Source organism: Carlito syrichta, unplaced genomic scaffold (genome assembly GCF_000164805.1).
Source record: "Carlito syrichta isolate Samal-C Ts95f unplaced genomic scaffold, Tarsius_syrichta-2.0.1 Scaffold316894, whole genome shotgun sequence".
Classification (NCBI taxonomy): Eukaryota; Metazoa; Chordata; class Mammalia; order Primates; family Tarsiidae; genus Carlito; species Carlito syrichta.
The window spans coordinates 202,763-216,954 of NW_007260990.1; the positions used below are offsets into that span (position 1 = coordinate 202,763).

Genomic DNA, 14,192 nt, shown 5'->3' on the forward strand with positions numbered 1-14,192 from the left:
ATCTAAAACATCTAATTCACAAAACAAAAGTTTAATAAATATTCATTCCTGCTAATGAATAGCAATCGTTTAAAAACTGAGAAAGGATTTCTAGAAGTTTGGTAAAAAGAAGTAATTATTCCTTTTATTATAAATCCTGGAAAAGAAATTCTTAAAGTGCTTTGGTGCTTGAGTCATTTCTTGGACTTTGCTTTCTGAGCCACTATCTGATCCCCCACTCTTTTTCCTGCAACCAGAGAGGAGTTTCATCTTACTGGAATTAGACTGCACTATTTATTGTTACACTTGATGCTCTGTGCTTACCACCTGTTTATAACCCTCCAATGACTACACTGATAGCAGGACTTTGGGCAATGTACTGCAGTAATTTTTCTTCTTTAATCCTATAGGATACATAACTTGATGACAATTTATCTTTGCCTACAATTTGAGCTTTAGAATATGACTTCAAATTATAATTCTTAAGTCTTTTCATAAAATGTAATATGTAATGATCTAAACTGCAACAAAAATAATATCCCATATGATATTCTCCAGTTTAAAGACCACTTATTCTCAGCCAAGGATGTCTGGCAGAAGGAGTCATGGTTTAGTTTTAACAAGATTAAGTAAAATAGAGCATCGAAAACTGGTAAACAAGAAATTATTCTAAATAAGATGTATTTACTAGTTCTATTTTTAAAGTCAGGTTCTGTGCCAGTGCTATAAAGGTCAAAGTGTGATAGTGTGTGTGATCCTGAGCAATTTAGATTAGTAAGGTTTTACAATCTTCAGTGTTTAAAAGAAATGTTCTATTATCATGGCAAGTATAATTGAATATTCATAAATACCTGCACGAAAGTCATAAAACCTTAAAGGCATTTATGTACACATATCAGAATTCAAATACTCTATCACAATTTCTCATCTAGCCCGTGTTAGAGGACCACTCAAGTAGCATATTTCTTCTAGTCTAAGGCACACATGTTCTCATTTAACTTTCCTAAAATTAGAAGGTCTTAAAAATTAATGATCTTAGATTTCATGCCATCCTGTAATGTAGCCACTCAAAGTTCCTTAGCTCAAACTAGGAAAAAATTTAAGGTAACAATGCAAAGATATTTGCCCTGTATTAAATAAGATATTATCAGGCACATACACAAATTCATTTTGGGAATAGCTAGCCTGGTTAAAAAGTAACTCATGACAAATTTAATCACATAGCGCTAAAAAGAGTATCAGCAAAATTTAAAAGTCTGCTTAAGTCTGTTTAGACAATACAGTGGCAAGAACACAAGCAAGCAGGCAAAGATACCCCTTGAATTAATTAGCTTCATCACTTTCCTGACGTCATACAACTAAACAAGTTACTCTTTGCCTCATCTCACTTCAGGGATCTGAAGCAAAAGAGAAATATCTGGCTGGACTAGCACTAATTTCGAAATAACTTTATATAATACAACGGACAGGGCCCAGTAGCTCTTATCACCCAGTTTTTAAACGTAATTGAGTAAGTGATAGGACTATTTCTGAGATCCTTTGCAGATCTAATACAGAGATTTCCTATCCTCATTACTATTCATCACTCCTAATCCAGCATTCATAGTTGCAAACCCTCAATTATTCCAATGCTCCTTAAAACCCAAAAGCTAAAATTATGACTAAAAAATCCTTTTCTGTTTCTCCAATTTTGGTTTTAAGACTAAGATGGGAAAGGAGTAGATCTTGTTTCTCTTATGTACCCACAAGGTTCGGGATCTATACACAGTGAACATTAATCAATGTATGCTGTTGACAAGGCACAAGACAAAAGATTCATTGGGAAAAGTACTCAACACCAAAACCAGAGCATGTGAGTCTGTCATCAAGCCCCATACACCACCCGCTGCTCACTCATCTGCATCCCAGTCAGCCCATTAGCACTGGGCTGTTTCTATCTACCCTGCAAGAAGACATCCCCCACCCCAATGGCTCACGGCTTACATCAGTGGATGTCAGAATCTTTAATAAAGAGACTATTTTTCTGACACTTCTTTGATATAAGTAGTATGAAAAGGGAAATGGAAAATATGAGGAGGAAGAACACAGAACTCTGTTTCTTAATCTGAAACTCAGCATGCACTGGACACCTATGTTAATGCTACTCCTATTTCCCAACCAGAACAGTGAAATAAACTCATCACCCAAATAAACAAGGATCTGGAGACCTCAGGATCTGGCACTTTGTTCTTTGAGGCCTCAGAAATGTTCATATATATTCTCATTTAATAAATATGTGTGTGCTCTATTTGTGGGCATTTTGTAGATGCACACACCTATTATACACATAATTGAGCATGAGATAAGCAACAACAACTTATTAGAGATTTTGTCTTCTCAATATTAAGGCAAAGTCTAGTAACAGATCAAACTATTGACCCAGATGCACTGATTCTTTTGTTAATTACTTCCATATCTCAGTAAATTAAAAAGAATTCAGAAGGCAAGCATTTAAAAAAAATCTGACAGCCATCAATATTATTACAATGTAATGAAATGAACAGTGATACTTTATATTTAGTGATTTCTCCCCCAAATGGCTCACAGCACATACAGCAAACCCTAAATTGGCAGTGGTTAATGCAAACATAGTTTAATTCAAAGCAGGTGCTTCTCTCAGACAGACCAGATCACCGCTTTTTCCTCTTTTAATTAGGAAAAAAATTGGCTTATCTAAAGTGTGTTGATTCAAAGTATGTTTTAAGGTACCTTTGAATAAAATTTTATTACACTATAAAAATTAGATCTATCATTTATATTTAAGAATAATGCCCATGTGAGTTACTTAGATTTATGTAGCAAATGTACTATGTTTCCTTAAAATGAAAGGTTTTCCAGTAACACCTTTAGGACAAGTTTCCTTAGGTTTACTGTACATTTTTGGTCAGCAGTGTCTAAAGCACCAGCACTAAGCTCTTCAAAAGAGAAAGTGACAACACAGAATCCTGCCTCTCAGTTTAGCAGAGGCACTCAGAGGGGCCTATGTCTCTGAAACACAAAGGATCAATCGATCAGCAACCAGTTCCACCTACAACTGTTTCTCAGCATGGCAGAAATTATACCAGGGCAATTACCCCTAAAACTTAACTGCTCCGTTACCCTAAACACTTAAAAATGAACAATAAATGGCCAATAAACAACTTTTATGCCTATTCTATTTAGCAGTTTGTAGTACAGCTCTACTTTTTAAAAGAAAACTGTTCATGTTAATATGTTTTCACATAACATTATACTCTCTAGTTTCTTAACTTTTTTCCTTGTGTACAAGTAACACTGAAACTAAACAATCAGCATGCCTTTCATCTCAAACACAGTACCATTTGCTATTTATAATTTTGTAATGCCTAGGGTAAAAAACACAAATATTTCAAATAATATAATCAAGACTTTTTATGCTGTTAATTTAAGTAGCCAGGATAAGTAGCCTTTGATGAAGAAAGCAAAGGAGAGATGCCCAAAAGCAGCAGCTAAGCTTTCTCTTTGTGGAAAATACAGCTGCAATGTACATTTGAGTTCAATAAAGACAAGACTATGAACAATTATTCCAAACAGAAAAGTATTCATAAGCCCTGCAAAAACCTTTCAGAAAACAGCTTCTTATCTATCTAAACAATAACATCTTTGTGACCAAAATGACACCTTACAGAAACAAAAGGAAAAAAAATGGAGTAACAATAAAAATAAACCAGTAAACAATGTAAAGCTTTGAATTTGGATTGTAGGCTAACTAGTTTATATTTATGAAAGTGTTTTTTAATATGTTCCTTTTTAAAATAATTAAATTTCTTATTTACTAATATATTTCCAGAATGTTTCTTAAAGAAACATTCAAATCAAATATTTATAATATCTTGAAAACACAGAAAAAAATCTGATCTCAAAAATGTTAATAAAATTGTATTGGTCCCACATACATAGGAGAAAGAGCAAATAACTTAGTTGTTCTCTGATCTATGGCTTTGCTATTCAATAAAATAGATAAGTTTTAACAAGCTGATTAAACATAAATGTCAGAAAAACACATTTCAATATCTGCCTCCAATGGAGAAAAAAAAAGTTTTAAATGGCTTGCATTCACAAAAATAAAGAGACTGTAGCATAATCACAATTTAAGTAGCCAAGGGTCAGATTTCCTCCTCCGTGTTTTCCAAGAGGGGAGACATATCTTCATAGGGTCAAAACAAGAAAGCCAAGTTACAGAAATGATCATAATAACAACTCAATGCCATTTATAGGACACTGGTTGTATACCAACTGGATATTCCAGCTGTGAATTTAGGATAACATCCCCCCAATTACAATGTGAACCCCACTGATGACAGGTCTTCATTTTACCTATGTCTGTATAAGAACATGCCATATAGAAGCTGCTGAAGCAATGTCTGTTATACACCTGACTTCATTTAGTCATTACACCTTCCTTGTGAGATACGGGTATCATCCAAGTGATATTATTTGCCAAATTCAAAGCAAACAGCAATTACAGCTGTCTTATTTACTAATATATTTCCAGAGTTTAGCACATAGATTGACACAGAGCAAGCAATCAATAATTATTTGCCACAAAATTAAACTCACAGAGAAGCAACACCATCGCAAATAGGAAAAGTAACCTGTCTAAGGTCAGTCAGCTATCAAGTGACATAGGATGAGATTAAACCCAAGTCGGGGGACACCAAAATCTCTGCTCTCATCTAAGATGTTTCTGTTCACAACTGACACAGCTACTGAATGTGCTTGCTCTATCTTGATGGAAGGTTATGAACTCAGCCCGGGGGTTAGTTGAAAAAGTTCAAATAAACTGTTAAGAAATCAAGTTTCAAAAAAAATTTTTTAAATAAAAGAAATCAAGTTTCTTTGTGTTCATATTCTTCAAATGGTGTTTAATTGTACCACAATCAAAGTTAATGGAACGTTTTTCAAGGGGAAAGGCAGGCTTTGATGTTTAATGCTAGACAAAGGCAAGCGATACCAGAGCAGATAATTTGACTTTGGACAACAGCTTATTGTAAACTTACTGGTAAATTTTTTTATAAAATTAATATTGATGACATTTTAAAAATCACCTCCACTGTGGGTTCCTGCTTTTAAAACTTTGTATTCCTTGTCCTTGACTTTCTACAAGATATTCCAACTACCTATATAACTACCATATTTTTCTACCCAAAATGATTGGTGATTGAAATACATTGAAATGTTTCTAACACTTCATATTTTTTTAAATTCTCCAAATTTCAGTTAAACATTACTAGTGTTTACTATTTGTGAGACTATGAGGATTTAGTAAAACTTTCAACTACTTTAAAAAGCATATGGTCAGCTGGGCTCGGTGGCTCAGCCTGTAATCCCACGCCTTTGGGAGGCTGAGGTGAGTGGATTGCCTGAGCCCGTGGGTTCAAGACCTGCCTGGGCAGCGAGACTTCATCTCTACAATAAATAAAACAATCAGCCGGGCGTGGTAGCACATGCCTGTAATTCTGGCTACTTGGAAGGCTGAGGCGGAAGGATCGCCGGAGCCCAGCAGGTCGAGGCTGCGGTGGCCGGGAGCGGCCACTGCACTCCAGTGTGGGTGACAGAGTGAGACTCCAACTCAAAAAATAAATAAATAAATAAAAAGCATATGTTCTAAAATTCCAATTTTAGTTTATTACAAACTGAGAGGAAGCACACACTCCTCTTAAACTATACAAGTTTTTAGTTATGTTGTAATATGCCATATCATTATTCTGGTATGATAAGTAAAAGGCAACTGAAACCAAAAGTTCCTGGACCTCTTTGCCAGATCTGCTTTGCCTTTGAATGATGAGAATAAAAAGAGGAAGACTTGGCAAAGAAGCAATGGCAGGTTTCTCCCTACCTTCAAATCCTGTTTTAAAATGTCCTGGAAGCTTCTGTAATTAAATTCCAGTTTTCAAATTAGCATGTAAACACCAGCATCAGGAACCAAGGAGATAAAGGGAATAATATGTGGTCCCTGCCCTCAAATAGTAGCAAGTCTCAGGAAAAACTAGATGTAGCGGAAACAAGAAGTCCTTTGAAAGTTCAGATAAGAAACCTATGTCACCTCCAATTAGATGAGTTTCTTGATTAATAAATTGAAACTACTCTATATCTCTATATTTCCATAGAACTCTGTGTATTTATCTTTATACAGTGTATTCCACCTGTGAATTTATGGGGACATCTCCCCAATTACAATGTGATCCTCACTGAGGGCAGGTCTCCATTTTTACCTATGTCTGTATAAGAACATGCCATATAGAAGATAATGAATCCATGCCGGTTACACAACAAACTAGTGATGACCTCTAAAACCAACATTTCCTCTTATAGATTAAGTGTCATTTTCTACTCTGCAGCTCCAGGAGCAGATTTAAGCATAGACACCCCCAACACCTATACCCTCACACAAATGATTACTTAATCGAATAAGAATAAAACATGAAAGTCTGAGAAAAATAATGCTTAGTACTTCTAGTTACTGGTAAAGCTCACAAACAGCTCAGGGGACTATAGATGACACAGTGAATGTAATTTTAAAAGTTGGATTTTTTTTAAGTTCAACATAGGCAGCCCATAGACAATAATTTGAAAGAAGAATCTCTTCACCAAAAATATCTACCTCTCTGGTTTAACCCTTTAAGGGGCCTTGTTATAAAACAAATGTTATCTGGTCAGGGGAAGCAAACTGTCATCTTCCCATGAACTGACTTATGTCAACTGCTAATCAGATTAGCCACCAAGTGAGACTCTATGGTGTAATGAATATAGGTCAGGTTACTGCCGCAGATAAAGACCCTGGCCAGAAAAGTCCACAGCATAAGTCACACCCAGCAGGTCAAGGCAGAATTAGGCCCAATAGCTATTTTGGATTTGAGGGAGTGGAGAGCTAAGAAGGAAGAGTTGGCATTCAGAAATGTGGATATCTGAGAACAGATTAAGAACTGGAAATGGAGAAAGACAGATATGGATAAAAACTTCAATTATCCTGTGGCTTGTCCCAGCATCAGACCTGCCTCATATCCCAAGTTGTTCTATGTAGCTAGAACTTTTAGACATTCCAAAAAAAAAAAAAATACTTGCCTTTAAAGGATGTTTACAAACTTGGCCATATATTTTTGTTGCTGGCCTTAAACAGAGCCTCAGCAACCCAGAAAAATTAATGTTCCCCACACCTCATCAGTACCTAACACCAGAGAATGACTGAATAGCATTGAGATGTATACAGTGCAATCAGTCAACTTCCTTTTTGTTTTATGCTTTTCTAATAAGTTGGTAGGAAGGGTACATTTTTAAATAGTAACATGAGTTGACAGGTGGAAGTCACCATGCTCAAGTTAGAGATCCAAGTTTGGATATCATTAAGCTTGCTATAAAAAAAAAGATTAACATGTTGGAAAACTCATTGGAAAGACACATACTTGCAAAAAAAAATGTAAATTTAGGTTTAAATCAGAAAAAAATTAGAAATTAAATAATTCAAAGTAGGTATATTTTAACTAACATGAATAAACCTTAAATAATTACACATGTATACTTACATACCTCAAGCTCAACTTGGCAGATTGTTAAAACAGGGTGCCATCTGGGAACCAGATTCCTAAGAAATGACTTTACAGTATGCTACAAAAATCAAGTGCCCTATTGAGGTTTTAGAGAACAGTTATATTGTTAAAAATATCATTTTGAGCCTCCTTTATTTTCCTGATAAAAATATGTTAACACTAATTTTGCTTCCAAGTATCCTTCCTTTGGCAACTAGCATGTGTAAAAATAATAGTTTCTTGATTTCTGCACCACCACTTTAATAGATTTTTAAAAAGCAAACTTAATCAACATTAATGTTTAAAGTTGTATTTTATACCTAAAATATGAATACTCTAAATAATAGAGTAAGGCTATACAAGAAAATAATTTCTTTACATGACACATGTTCAAAAGCACTGCCATTCCATAATTATATTATGAACAGAATGTATCTGAAGAAGTGCTAAAAACTGGATGGGAATCGTAAGGGGGTGGAAAGAAGAAACATGTTTACAATCTGTTCAAATTCTCAGCTTAAAAATTTTTATATAGAGAGTAATGGTTTAAATATAGGGCATAGTTTCTGAGTCAAACTGCGAACATATAAAATTAAAATCTTTAATGTGAAATCCTACCTGTCTGCCAACTTCAAGTCCTCCAATACAGGACCACTGAGCTACTCTGTCAAGTTACTTTCTACTACGAGCAATTGCTCTGATCAAATGCCACCACAAAGATCACACTTGCTGCGGCAGCACTCCAGTGTGCTGGGGCATGCTGGCATGATCACTGTGCTCATTCTCCTATAGCCCTTCCACAGAAGGTGTGCACAGATGGCTCTGCTGGAGTCACCCCACCTCTTCCCTAGGATTCATGTGTGTGTTCAGTATGGATATTTAGTCAATGGTGAATAATGATGCAGATGTTCATTGGTACAGAAGATGGATTTCATGGTCTCAGATTGATGTGGAGCTCAATCTACCATTCATAGAGACTAAATTTGTTTATTAGCCTTTGGGGAAGAAAAAAAGATGGATCCTACCTATTAAGTTAGGGATATCCAAATTATCACCTGACTCGTGAATATACATAATTCCCAAATAAATAGATTAATTTAAACGTACTTGAAAAAATTAAAACTGCTTCCTACAAAGTAAAATAATTCAGTTAGAAAATTACATGCATAATTACAGAAATATAAAGAGTACTCTAGATCTGTTTGACTAGTGAAAAGTTAGTATTATGAATTAAAATGTAAATACCAGAATACTGAAAAATAGGAATATACCTGCAGTTATGCCCAGGATTACTGAAATTATTCAATAGCAACAGTTCTTTAAATTAATGGCTTCTGCTCCCCCCACTCATTTTCAACACACACACAACTCTCCTCGGCTCCAGATACCATCCATTTACTCATCACTCCTCTCCACTAACAAAAAGCACCCCACATTCACCCACACAGAGGACAACAACTGTCATTTCCTATTTGCTCTCAGTCTGTCATGGTTAGATTACGCTTGTAACAAGGCCAACAACAGGTCTGTGCACTGGAAGATGCAGTCTGAGCAGCTGAGTTATGACAGAGCATTTAGAGAATTTTGTTAAATTTAATGTATACAGGTGTGCAAATTAATCTCAGAATACACACACTCTCAGACAAATTACAATGAGCATTCCCATTTAAAGAGACAATAAACATCCTAACGCAGAAATGTATAAGCTATACGTCAGTAAACAAAAAGTTAACATTTTAGCAGAGTATCAAAAGTGTCACAGTCAGTAATCCTTCATTTCCACCTGACTATTTTGCTAGCAGACAGAGAATAAGTAAGCAATTCCAAATTTAAACTAGACTTTCTCAACCCCAGAACTATTAATATTTGGAGTAGGAAAATCCTTTGTTGTGGGAGTTGTCCTGTGCATTAAAGGGTCTTCAGCAATACCCCAAACCCTGCGATGACAACCAAAAGTATCTTCAGATATGGTCAAACATCTCCTCCTGGGGAACAGAATTGCCCCTCGTCGAGAACCACTGATCTAAACAACAATAATAGAGTGTTCACATTATGTTTAAAGAACCTAGAAACTAAGAAATGTATTACTATTTAGTAAGCTATTATTTGCTTTCCTTAAAACATGCTTTCTTAAAAGGATTGGCAGAAGCGGGAAACTGCCGGGAGAGGAGCGGGGAAGAGGGATTGGCAGTAGTGGGAATCTGCCTGGGGATGGGGGACGAGAGGGGGCATACCTCATCAACGAGGGCACCTGCATAATGAACATTTGTATACCTAACCCTGAATTGTACCCCACATCTTTAAAATAAAAAAAAAATTAAAAGAAAAAAACATGCTTTCTTTAATGAAAATACTACTTTAGAGCATAAAGTCTTGACCACCTTTTTTATTTTTATTTTTTTGAGACAGGGTCTCACTCTATCCCCCAGGCTGGTATGCAGTGGCATGATTATACCTCCCTGAAGCCCTGAATTCCTGGGCTCAAGCAATTCTTCTGCCTCACCTTTCAAATAGCTAGGACTACAGGTGTGTACCATCAGTGTGTGTACCAACCGACTAATAATTATTCTTTGTAGAGACAATGTCTCACTATGTTGCCCCCAGGTTGGTCTCAAACTCAAGGCCTTAAGTGATCCTCCCACCCCAGCCTCCTAAAGTGCTAGGATTGCAGGCATGAGCCACCATGCTCCGCCATGACCATTTAAAAACACGTCTATTTGTCACCTTCCTTGTATCTCTTCTGGGAGGCTCTAGCATTTCCACTATAGCCAACCCAGGGTGGACCCCTTTGTTCTTTGGTCCAACATGATAGAATTATCAGGGGAAATGTTCTTACACAAAATGAAGGTTCCCACTCAGGCATTCGCACAGGTACTACTAGGCACGTTTTGCTTTCACAAACTTGTGGTTCCGACTGGAACAAGTTGTTCTGCATAGTTTTTACTACAACTACGTGACTTCCAGTTTCAGTCTGTCAGTAATTTAACTTCACTGAAGGCTGAGCCCAGATATTAATTTGTCTTAAACACTTTAGACCCAACATCTCATGAAGCAGGCTCCGGGCAAGCTTTGCTCATAGTACTCTTGGGATTAGGGGCCAACAAACATGTTTCACCTAGTCCTTCGCCAACTCAAACACAGGCTACAGAGTTTCAAAGCAGTATGATTTTAGAGGGTGGCATATTTACACTTAATAAGCATCAACTTAATAAGCCCTAAGAAAAAGAAGACTTTCAAAGTCTAAAGTTTCTTTGCCCATCAGATAAGTCTTATGAAATAATATGTTGATAAAGAAAACAAATACATTCAAATACCTATATTGTATGGAAATTAAACATGACCTTGTATACTGTAGAAGCAATCATTTCATTTTGGTGATTACATTTAGCATCTCAAAATTATATTTCAATTAATCAGAAATGCAGATAGACTCATCCCTGCCATGTACACTTCATTGCTGCGGAGTTTAGAAAAGTTTATTAAACACAACTGAAAACAAACAGGTTCAAAGCAGTGTGAATACATACTGTCAGACCTTGAAAGACTAATTCTACCTGGGTTGTTAGGTTGTACCGCAAGAAGACAATGTGTGCTATCAAAAATATTTATATAAATAATCTTTTCTTCAGAAAAAAAAATTGGCCATATTTAAGATAGTCGATTTTTGAAAATAACTGTTAGAGCTATTACATAAGAATATCAACCATGTAAACTAAATCTTTGTCTCAACTGATGAAACTGATTTTTCCATTTCCCTTATTTCTCTAGTCAGAATAAGTGTTTATTTTCTCCCTTGGATAAATGTTAATTAGGTTTAAAAGCCATGATGGCAAGGAGGTAGTTATCACAAAAATAATTTTCCTGGTCACATTGATCTGATAACATTAGTTTATTACTGATTTCCTAGAAGCATGTTAAATTTATAGGAAAAAAAACTTCACAGGAGCTTAAAACCAGATTTCCTGAAACCACATACTCCCACGCAAACACCATTTTCCACCTCAGATCCAACAGTGTATTGGCATACACATTCTCACTCCCACTTTCACTTTCTCATCTACACTATTAAAATAGTGAAAAACAGTTCATTTTCAAAAGTCAGTCACAACTGACAAGGTCCTTGGCATTACATATTGGTCCAGGTGTTTCTACCTTCCCAAGATTTTTAAAAAAGCATTTTTTAAACTACTGTGTTACTCTAATCTTTATGTTAATTACCATGTCTTAATTTCAAGTACATAAGAAAACAATTTTAAAAGCATTACTTTTGCTCTGCAAGCTAATCTCTAAATTCACTTTATAAATATAATGAGTAAACCTCACCATTAGCAACCAAACACTATTGTGTTGGACAAGCATTAAAACATAAACACTACCATTTTGGTCAGTACAGAGATTTACAATAAGACCATGCCATGTCATAGGCTACAGACAGATGCACATTCACAGTCCCTATGCCATTTTTAAAATGGAATTAGAAAAGAGGAAGGCACAGAGAGGCGAACAATTTTTCTGTAACCATGAACTCTCAGCATTTTTTTTTACACTTAAGCTACAAGCCCTAAGCTTAAATATATATAGCTAACAAACTGAAGAAACTTACTTGACAGTGACTCGATTTGATAAATCCTGTAGATCCCCAGGATGGAAAAGCTGGGCTTCTTTCAATCCAATCTGTTCACAAGCTTTCAAAAAAACGTTTATATTATCCTGTGAAAAGAAGTGGAAAGTGATTGCTTAGCCGAGCTCTCTCTCAGACAAAGGTTACAAATTTTTATGATACAACTTCGAAGCTTCAAAGTCCAATTACAGTCAGCAAAAGAGGCGGCAGCAAGACCAACGCATATGTGTCTTTGAAAAAAAAAAAAATACATGGAGCATGTATAGACTTTCAGTCTTCCAGAGCATAAACAGTAGTGCTATCTTATTCCCAGGCATACACTGCTTCTGTGATCTTTGTGACTGGCACGTTAAACATTACCTGTTATAGGACAAGTGCCTAGCCACTGAGCAGTAATCTACACTTTGATGTCAGCTCTGCTCTGCAAACAAACGCCCTCTTCCCGGCTTCGCACGACAAGCCTCACCTCTCCTTTTTAAAAATAACTCCAGCTACTGACATTCACCCACCCAGAAACTGTTGGCAGGGAAGAAATAAGAGGAGGAACATTCTGTTTCTATGATTACAAATTACAGAATGACTGTGGAATACCACACCTGGAATCTGGGTTTGGTTGCTGAGCTGGCTTTTGACAGACAGGGAAACCATACTACAGGACCAAAGAGAGACCTGGCGTTCATTGGCTAAATTGCATGGTTTGTGTGGCACATTACTCACTCCCTGCACCTGCCTCAAGAGACGCCTCCAAAAAATGAAAGCTGATCCCCCACCTCCAAGGTTGCCCTTGTATCTAATTTCAAAACCCAAATCCTCCACTCACAACCAGTGCTTTTCATTAATGCAAACGGCAGCCCAACACAGACTGCAATGTATTCTCTTTTACAGTCAGCTACATTTCAGAGACACACATTTGGTTACCAGAATTAGTTCAGGCTTCATCTTTACTACTCTGAAAAAGGAAAACACTTTATGGGGTTGAACTTGCTAGGGTTCTCAGTTAAGGGGATGGCCTCCCATCATGCCAACACATGTCCATCCACTGAGCACGCTGGCAATGCCACCTCTGTGGTGTGAGCCTCCCTGAAACCTCACCTTCCTCCCTAAAGGCTGATTTTCACAGACCAGAAGTCAGTCTGCTACTTGGAAGAAAGGCAGTTATGCTTCTCCCACGTTGAGAAGCTCATTCCCACAAGAAGAAAAGTGGAGATGGTATTGCAAAATGGGAGGGGACAATTTAAAAAACAAAGATAAAGAGATTAAATTCAACGGCTTGGGTTCTCAGTGAGGAAATTTAGGGAAAGCACAAGAGAAGGTATGACAAGAGAAAAGCAAACTGATTGCTTGGGAAAGGGATGTTAAAAAGAAAGTCTTTTTTTATGGCTGCGTAGTATTCCATCGTGTATATTTATTATAGTTTTGTGGAATACAGTTAAGGGTTAGGTGTACAATTACGTTTCATTCAGACACCCTGTTGATAAGAGGTGTTTTCCCAGCCCCAGCAAATATCTGTCTGGGGCTGGGAAAACACCTCTTATCAACAGGGTGTCTGAATGAAACGTAATTGTACACCTAACCCTTAACTGTACCCCACAAAACTATAATAAAAATACTGATTAAAAAAAATAAAAAAAAATAAAAAAAAGAAAGTCTACTACCGGTAAAAGGCAGTGTGAACCACCTTACTGGAAGCTGAAATTTAAGAATCATTTTAAATAAGACGACATCAAAGAATAAATAAATGTACAAGTCAAAAGTTGAGCAGCTCAATGAGAGGTGGTTAACTTGTCTTTAATAACTTAATGTGGAAAAAGGAGAAGTAATTTACAGGCAAAATTCCAGGAAGAGTAGAAAGTGATAATTTTGTTAAGCTCACAGTTTCTAAAAAACTGCACAATCGGTAATTATCAAATGATACAAATTAATGGTTCTAAAACTGGTCCTCTGAGAAGTACACAAGAACAAATGGTCTGATGTACCAAGACCCCAAGTTCCATGGGAAGCAATCTTTA

General features: G+C 36.4%; 1 protein-coding gene across 3 annotated transcripts in view; it reads right to left on the reverse strand.

Annotated features, from left to right (window-relative positions):
- LMO7 (LIM domain 7) overlaps positions 1–14,192 on the reverse strand; it is a 127,017-nt gene that overhangs the window by 82,875 nt on the left and 29,950 nt on the right. For all 3 annotated transcript variants that reach the window (XM_021707375.1, XM_021707374.1, XM_021707373.1), the window contains exon 3: positions 12,166–12,272. The gene's annotated coding sequence lies outside the window, so the exon portion shown is untranslated. The remainder of the gene's footprint in view (positions 1–12,165; positions 12,273–14,192) is intronic.